A 9,701-nucleotide genomic window follows, 5' to 3' on the forward strand; every position below is an offset into this window, starting at 1 on the left:
ACATTTTTCTTCATCCTTTTAAGTCATTTTTGTGGAGTCCAGGATGGGTTCAGTTACACAGCAGTAACCACAACAGGTTTTCAATAACTCAGCGTAACAAAAGTTTATATCTGCCTCACACTAAATGTCTAATGCAAATCAGTAGAGAAGCTCTGTTCATCCTAGACACTCAGATACCTATACTGATAGAGTCTTCATTTCCACACAAGCTTCCCTGATCACCAGAACAATGGCTAATTACCCACTGGCTTTTACTGTTCATACCTCACTCAATGATTGCCATCCTGTTGGAACTGGTTTTCAGAGACTATAAATCTACGCTTGGAGATTGCCGATCTTTCTTCCATTAAAACAGTGAGTGGATTCTTTGGTAAAAGCACTGCCTTTGGGTTGGCAGTTCAACTCCTTCCAGACTACATCCTCTAGAAATACTGGCTAGAACTTTCATTCTTATTTCATGGACTAAAGAAAGTCATATCACTATATCTAATTCCATAAAAGAATAGGAAGAATGGTTTCACCACGTTAAGTGATAGGAGAATTGACAATATTTTGTGAACAGTATGGATAACTATCCATACCTTTATCATCATTTTACAGGATGAATATAATGGTTTATCAGTTTAAAGTAAATGTGCCAATCAGTTCTCTTTGGTTGCAAACAACAAAATTTTACCTCAATTAAGCAATAAGAAGTAATTCATGAAAATAACTGACAAGAGAAGATAAAATAATTGGATTCAGAAAATCAAGAACCAGAGTAGTTCTGGATATTTTAGTTGCAAGAATAAATGGAGGGATTTTCTAACGTGCCTCTGTTAGGATGAGTGAATCCCACACAAATTCTGTTCTTTTGGTGCTCACTCATGGCTAGGAATTGACTAGCTCTATTGACTTACATATCCATCTACTGGATAGGAGTCTCAAGGTGCCTTAATTAATATCCCTCTCCAATGGAGAAAGAAGTAATTTTCCAAAAATGTTATTAAGAAAAGAAGGAAAAATTGCCAGATGAAAATAAACATTCTTTCCTGTTTTGAAAATTTCAACTTTATTAAACTATCTTTTGGCACCTCTCCTATTTTTCTTAATCCTTCAAAATTGTGTTGATCTCCTCATGATTTGAGGATTTGTAGCCTTCAGAAGAAAGACTTGGCTTGTTGATTCCTATCTTATTGACATGCCATACATCTAAATACCTTGACCATGATAGCTATTGTTTTAGTTAGGGAATTATGTCCAAGAGGGATTTAGAAATCATCACTAAAACAATTTGATTTGTGAGATAAGACATGTCAAAACCAGAGGACTATGAAGATATTTTAAAAGGCTGTAGCATGGGAAACTTCCTGGAGAATTGTGTTTTGATTGGGAGATGAACCCTGGTGTTGTGTGTCTTTGAGCCCACTACAACTCAGAGTGACATTATGAACAATGGCTCTGAACCCTGCCCTATCCTGAGCCAATCTCACTGCCTCAGACACACCTAACTGCATTGCTACAGTCACTATGTCAATCCATCTCGTCCAGGGTCTTCCTCTCCTACATTGACTCTCTACCCTTCCAAACACGATGTCTTTCTCCAAGAACTGATCCCTCCTGGAAATATATCCAAGTATGTGAGAAGGACTTTCAAAATTCTTGCCCCCAACAAGCAACTTGAATTTACTATCTCCAGGACAGACCTGTTTTCTTGGAATTCCAGGTTATGTTCAATACTTTTCTCCAACACTACAACTCAAAGGCATCAATTCTTCTCCAGTCATTTTTATTCACTGTCCAGCTTGTGATTCACACCATGTAACAATCACACCATATGATTAACTGTTTCTAAAAACCTACTGAAAGGTCAGCTCTGGGTCAGTTCCGACTCCACAGTAATATAACAACATGGCCTGGATTAGGCACACTTTTTTCTCTAGACTGACATCGTTGTTCTTTAGCCCTCTGGAGAGGTCCTTAAAAGCAAGAATTTTCCAAATCATCTTTTGATTTCCTGACTACTAGTGCCAAGAGTGTTGACTGTGGATCCGAGCAAGATGAAATCATTAACAACCTGAATACTTTCTCCATCAATCGTGATACTACCTCTTGACCCAACAATGAGGATCTTTGTTTTCCTGATGTTGAGATGCAACCAAAATTGAAGGCTATAGTATTTGATCTTCTGCAGCAAATGCTTCAAGTCCTTTTCAGTTTCGGTGAGAGAGGATAAGCCTTACGTGCCAGTATCATGGTTTGGGAAAAGAGCCTTAGGCAAACATATATATATTTTTTTAATTTTTTTTTTTACAGTAAGGCTATGAAAGGAGCTCTGGTGGCCTAGTGGTAAGAAGCTGCACCGCAATCCCAGAGGTATGTGGTTCAATTCCACCAGATGCTCTTCTGGAGAAAGAGGGACAATCTCCTCTTGTACCAGTCAGATACAATTTGATGGTATTAAATGATCCAGAAAGTATCAAGACAAGATGAAAGGAATACACAGAGTCACTGTATCAGAAGGAATTGGCTGACACAGAAGAATTTCATGAAATGACATATGAGCAAGAGCCTATGGTGATGAAAGAGGAAGTTCAAATTGCTTTAAAGGAATTGGCAAGAAACAAGGCTCCAGGAGTTGACGGCATACCAATTGACATATTTCAACAAACAGACGCTGGCCTGGATGTGCTCACTAAGTTGTGCCAAGAAATCTGGAGAACAGCCAGCTGGCCCATTGACTGGAAAAGATCGATATTTGTTCCCATCCCAAAGAAAGGTGACCCAACAGAGTGTGGAAATTATCGAACAATATCACTGATATCACATGCAAGCAAGATTCTGCTGAAAATTATCCAAAAACATTTGGAACAATATGTCAACAGAGAACTGCCAGGCGTGCAGGCTGGATTTAGAAGAGGTCATGGTACTAGGGATGTTATAGCTAATGTCAGGTGGATCTTAGCAGAAAGCAAAGAATACCAGAAGAATGTCTATCTGTGCTTCATTGACTATGCAAAGACTTTTGACTGTGTGGATCACAACAAGCTGTGGCTTACTCTAAGAAGAATGGGAATCCCAGAACATTTGATTGTGCTAATGCGAAACCTATACTTGGACCAGGAGGCAGTCTTCAGAACAGAGCAAGGAGACACTACATGGTTCAAAATCAAGAAGGGGGTCCGTCAGGATGTATTCTGTCTCCATACCTTTTCAATCTGTATGCAGAACAGATCATCCGAGACGCTGGGCTATACGAAGAGGAATGTGGAATCAGGATTGGTGGAAGAATCATCAACAACCTGCATTATGCAGATGACACAACCCTGCTTGCTGAAACTGAGGAGGACCTGAGGCGCTTGCTGCAGAAGATCAAGGACTACAGCCTCCTATATGGACTGAAGCTAAATGTCAAGAAAACAAAGATTCTAACCACTGGGCCAATTGGTAGCATCAGCATGGATGGTAAAGAGATTGAGATTGTACACAGCTTTAGTTTGCTTTGCTCCACAGTCAACGCTCTTGGTAACAGCAGCCAGGAAATCAGGAGACGAATTGCATTGGGAAAGTCTGCTGTGAGGGACCTCTCAAGAGTACTGAAGAGCAACGATGTCAGGCTGGAGACTAAGGTGTGCCTGATCCGGGTTATAGTCTTCGCAGTTATGTGCTATGCATCAGAGAGTTGGACAATGAATAGGGCTGATAGAAAGAGGATTGATGCCTTAGAGCTGTGGTGCTGGAGACGAGTGTTGAATATACCATGGACCGCTAGGAGAACAAACAGGTTTGTCCTGGAGAGGGTGAAGCCAGAGTGTTCCCTGGAGTCAAGGATTCTGAAGCTTCGTCTGACATATTTTGGGCATGCTGCAAGGAGGGACTGGTCCTTGGAAAAGGACATCATGTTTGGCAGAGTGGAGGGGCGGCGAAGGAGAGGAAGACCTTTGGTGAGATGCATCGATTCTGTGACTGGAGCGGTGGGAATAAGTGCGTTTGAGATGGCTAGGTTGGCACAGATTAGAACAGCATTTAGAGCTCTTGTATATAAGGTCGCTATGAGTCGCAAGCGACTCGATGGCACATAACAACAACAACAAGGCTATGAACACAAAATGCTCCCTCTCATTCTGCACTTGCAGTGACTGACCTTTGAATTTTGGCTTAATTTGAGTTCTTCATGAGTACCACCTGTTTTTCCTTCTTTGCAGGCTCAGTTATAAATAAAATGCGTTATTAATATTTGGCAACGCAGCTTCAAACACTAATAGAAAGTTTTACTGACTACTCTGCTGAGTCTTTGAAGACAGATGGACCAAGCATGTGTGCTTCATATGAAAAAAATGAAAAAAAAAAGAAAAAAAATGACAATTTTAAATGGAGGGCCAAAATTTTGTTCTTTCTAACCCCCCAACCCTGCTCTTCAGGTTGAGTTTTCTGGACTGAGAATTCTGCAAATGTAAGAAAATGACCATAAGACATATCTCTGGTGAGTTTGAATTATATTAGATGCTTTTATATTTAATTTTAAAAGGAGAATGATGCCAAAGATGTTTATAATACATAAGTCATTTTATAATGAGCCAATTATCTCAATACAATCTCTATTCAGAAACATATCAAACAATCTAGAAACTGCATTTACTCTCTCAGCCTGAGTAACTCTGCCACTTTGTAGAACCATCCAAATGCAGAAACAAATACAAAGATAAGAAAATGGGCTTCTATGTCAGTCAGCTAATAAATTGCCACTTTAGTTGGCTAAATTAATTCCGAGTGGTTTGAAAGTTGACATAGATCTGAACTCCTATTGAACTCCTAGAAAGAAGCTAGGAGGCTAGAAAAATTGATAAATTATTTCGATTTAAAAGACTGGAGATGAGATGAAGGAACTATTAGTCACTGTATTCAGTACTTAGAGATGAGTAGCTAAAGTCAATTTTTCTAGGAGGCAATGTAGGACACAGTAATCCTTTATTTTAAGAGCTTCCTCCAAGAATGGACGTAGAAAAACATTACATAGAATGCTGTTGGTTCAGTATATAGTGCATAGAGTCAGATATTTGCTTTAAACTAATTGCCTTTGAATGGTGGTATTGGAGGAGAATACTGAATATTCAATGGACTTCCAAAAGAACAAACAAGTCTGTCTTAGTGTGAGTGCAACCAGGCTGCTCCTTAGAGGCAAGGATGGTCAAACTTCATCCCACAAACTTTGGACATCTTGTCAAGAAAGACCAGTTCTTGGAAAAAGACATTATTCTAAAAAAGATGGAGGGTCAGAGTAAGAGAGGAAGAACCTCGACAAAATGAATTGGCACAGTGACTGTAACAATGGGTTTGAGCATGGGGGAGATCCTGAAGTGGTGCAGTGTAGGCCAAAACTCAGATCTGTTGCTCATATACGGATTGCAATAAGTTGTAGCTGACTCGATGGCACATGACAACAATAATTTAGAAATAGAGCTCCGCCCTTTGTAGAGTTACTGCAGACAAGAGTATACATCTAAATCTAATCATGATATTATGATTAAAATGTTTCAATGGCTGCCTATCTATTCATCTTGGCCTGCTTCCTCCTGCCTGATCTTGGTAATTGCCTGTGACAACCTCGTTGCTGTGATTAGGTTCCATCGAGTTAGCTTTGACCTATAAAGGCCCAGTATGCAACAGAATGAAAACTAGCCCAATCCTATCCTTTGTACTTAAACCCATTGTTGGAGACCTAGTGTCAATCCATCTCACTAAGAATCCTCTCTCTTTTGCACACCTTCCACTTTCTCCAGCAACTGGATTCTCCTAATAATAGGCCAAAAGTATGTGCAACAAAGTCTCATCATCCTTTTTTCTAAGGAGCACTCTGATTGCACTTCTTCTGAGACCTATTTTGTTTCTTTCTTTTTTTTCTTGGTAGTCCATAATGTACTCAGTATTTTTCATCAACACCACAATTCAAAGCCATCAACCTTCCTTGGTCATTATGTGACTTTCACATGCCTATGAAGCAACTGAAAATATTTTTGCTTGGATCAGGAACACCCTAGACGTCAAAGTCTTGAAAGTGACATCTTGGGTCTTTAGAACTTTAAGGAACTCCTTGGCAATTGATTTGTCCATTTTAATATGCTGTTTGATTTTTTTTATTTATTTTTGCTTTCTTGGATGCTGACTATGGATCCATGTAGAATAAAATCCTTGATAACATCAATCTTTTCTCCATTTATCATGGTGTTGGTTATTGGTCCAGTTGTAAGACTCGTTTTATGTTGAGATGTAACACATGCTGAGGACTATAATCTTTGAATGTTAATAATTGCCTCAAGTCTTATTTTTTTGTCAGCAGAGTTGTATGACAATTATTGATGAGCCTTTTTCTAATCCTAATGCCACAGTTTTACTCAGATATTCCAACTTCTCAGATTATTTTCTCACCATATAGACTGAGTTAAGTGTGGCGAAAGGATAAAGCGCAAACACACAAATTTCCTGGTTTTAAAATGTGCATTTTCTCCTGGTTCTGTTCAAATGACTGCTTTTCAATCCATATACTGGTTTCAAATGAGCACAATTCATTGTTCTGGGATTCCTAGTCTATTAAACATTATCCATAACTAATTATGAATCAGCCAAATGCCTTTGTATAGTCAATAAAACATAAGTAAATATCTTTCTGGTATTCTTTGCTTTTGCTCAAGAGTCATCTGACATTAACAGTGATGTCTCCATTTCAAAACTTCATCTGAATCTATGCTAAATTTCTATACATTTTCTAAGTATTCGTCAGCAAGATTTTACTTGTATATGATACTAATGCTATTGTTTGCTCATTTCTTTGTTAGATCACCGTCTTTTTGAACCAGCACAAATATGTGTTGGTTCCAGGCAGTTGACCAGGTAACCACTGTTTTCCAGATTTCTTGACATAAACATGTCAGTGCATGCAAGGCTGCATCTGTTTGTCAAACCATCTCAATTCCATTAATTCCTGGAGCCTTATTTTTTTCCCCAATGCCTTCAATTCATACTTCTTCCTTTCGTATATTTGGTTCTTCATCATATACAACCTCCTTATATAATTGAGTATTGACCAATTTTTTTTATTTTATTTTATTTTGTACAGTGACTATGCCTTCTTACAACCCTCTACTTTCTCAAATTACCTTGATGACATGGATGGAGTAAAAGTTTCAACTAATTCAAGACCTTCACTTACCAATATGACATCACTTAAAATAAGAAGATAAAGCTGCAAACATCTATCAATGACTGGAAAATGGAATATACAAGGTATATATGTAGAAAAATTAGGAAATGCCAACAATGAAATACAGTGTATTATGATCAATAGCCTAGGCATTAGTGAACTGAAATGAACTGGTATTGACCATTTTTAATTGGACAGTCATTGGATAGTCTACTATGCTGAGAAGGACAAATTGAAGAGTAATGTCATCATATTCATTATCAAAAGGAACATTTCAAGGTCTACCCTGAAGAACAATACTGTCAATGATGGAGTAATATCCATACACATACAAGGAAGATCTCTTGAAGCAATTATTCTTTTCATTCACGTACCAACTACTAAAGCCAAAGATACAAAAACTGAGGATTTATTCTCATTTCTGCAGTCTGAAATTGATCACATGTGCAATCACGATATTTTTATTATCATTGAGTCCAATTCATAGCAACCTTACTTTCGCCACTAGTTTATTTACCAAAAACGAATACAAATTCAAACAAATTCTTTCCATTTCCCTCACCCCCTCACCCATCAAATTGTACAACCCAATGATTAATTTCCTCATCCCCCTGCACATCCACATCCCTCTGTTTCTAGTCTCTCCCACCCATCCTGAACCCTTATACTCATTCTACAATAGCAATATTTATCTTTGTGGGACTGAGTTAGTTAGTGTTCTCCAGTCCCTCCCAAGCTAGGTAATAATTTACAAAGTTATTGCTCCTGCATGCTGCATAGTATTCCACTGTGTGAATGTACCATAATTTCTCAATCCATTCGTTTGTAGTTGGACATTCGGGCTGTTTCCATGTTCTTGTGATGGTGAATAATGCTGTTATGAACGTTGGTGTACAAATCTCAGTTTGTGCCTCAGTTCTCATTTTCTCAGGATATATTCAAAGTAGTGGAATAGAAATAGTAGTGGTCATAGAAATTCCATATTATAGCAACCCTCCCTGTTCTGATGGAAGGAGGAGTGGCGTCCACTTCCATAATAGCTTGCCTCCGGAAACCCTATAACCTGGAGAGAGGATGAAAGGCACCCAAGCATCGAGGACTCTCCTTCATAGGGTCGCTATGAGTCGCCTACGACTCGACGGCACTTAACAACAAGAACAACAACCCTGTTCTGAACCCTCCCTGTGCCATTTTCATCATCTCTGACACATTTCACCTGATTGTCGCGGTCACAGTTACAATTATCTTGCTGAGAGTCTTCTTCTCTTTTGCTGACTCTTGAGCTCAGCATTAAGAGTACAATCAGTAACACACAATCAGGATGCATTAATGAGAAAAATAATTGGAATGTGAAATTTTGAAATGAAGTATTGGTATTTAGAATGTATGGGCTTACAAACGAGGCTGATCATCACATGATAGAATTTTGTCTATAGTCTTTGCAATTACATGCTATGCATCAGAGAGTTGGACAGTGAATAAGGATGATAGAAAGAGAATTGATGCCTTTGAGCTGTGGTGCTGGAGAGGAGTGTTGAATATACCATGGACTGCTAGGAGAACAAACAGGTTTGTCCGGGAGAGGGTGAAGCCAGAATGCTTCTTGGAGTCAAGGATTCTGAAGCTTCGTCTGACATACTTTGGGCATGTTGCAACGAGGGACTGGTCCTTGGAGAGGGACATCATGTTTGGGAGAGTGGAGGGACGGTGCAGGAGATGAATACCCTCAATGAGTGGAGTAGTGGGAATGAGTGTGTTTGAGACAGCGAGGTTGGCACAGGATAGAACGGCATTTAGGGCTCTTGTATATAGGGTTGTTATGAGTTGCAAGTGACTCGATGGTACATAACAACAACAACAATGCATTTCATTGCAAATATCTTTTTTTTTTTTCAAATATGAGGGGGAAGGGACAGGCATACCTTAGTCTTTACAAAATTTATTTACAAAATTTGAATACATTGTTTTCCAGAACAAATTCTTCCAATTTTTCTTACACCCCCACCCATCAAATTGCACAACCACATGATTAAAACCACCCCCGCACGTCCTCATCCCTCTGTTTCCACCCTTTTTAAAAATATAAACAGCCACTGTACACATGAACCTCACCTAACAGAATACACAAAATCAAATTGACTACATTTGTGAAAGATATAGTAGAAAAGCTCAATATCAGCAGTGAGAACTAGGCCAGGGGCAGACTGTGGAACAGATTATCAATTAATTGTTCATCAAGTTAAAATGAAAACAAGTTCATGAAAGCCATAACATGACCTTGAATTTATCCCATTTGAATTTAGAGATCATCTCAAGAGTAGATCTGATGCACTGAATAAGAACATTTGTTCATACTGATCATACTCTAGCCTCACTAGTCTCCTTTTACACCTTTCTTTCCCATCTTGCATTTTTTATAGATACTAGAACTAGGATACTCATTCTCCATTTAAGCAACTAACCCTCGAACATCTTTCACAACCCAAATTATTCTCTTTTTTTTGGCTGTCCTTTTTTATTATTA

This window comes from Elephantulus edwardii, unplaced genomic scaffold, assembly GCF_000299155.1.
Source record: "Elephantulus edwardii isolate Elephantulus edwardi_28Jun2011 unplaced genomic scaffold, EleEdw1.0 scaffold00032, whole genome shotgun sequence".
Taxonomy (NCBI): Eukaryota; Metazoa; Chordata; class Mammalia; order Macroscelidea; family Macroscelididae; genus Elephantulus; species Elephantulus edwardii.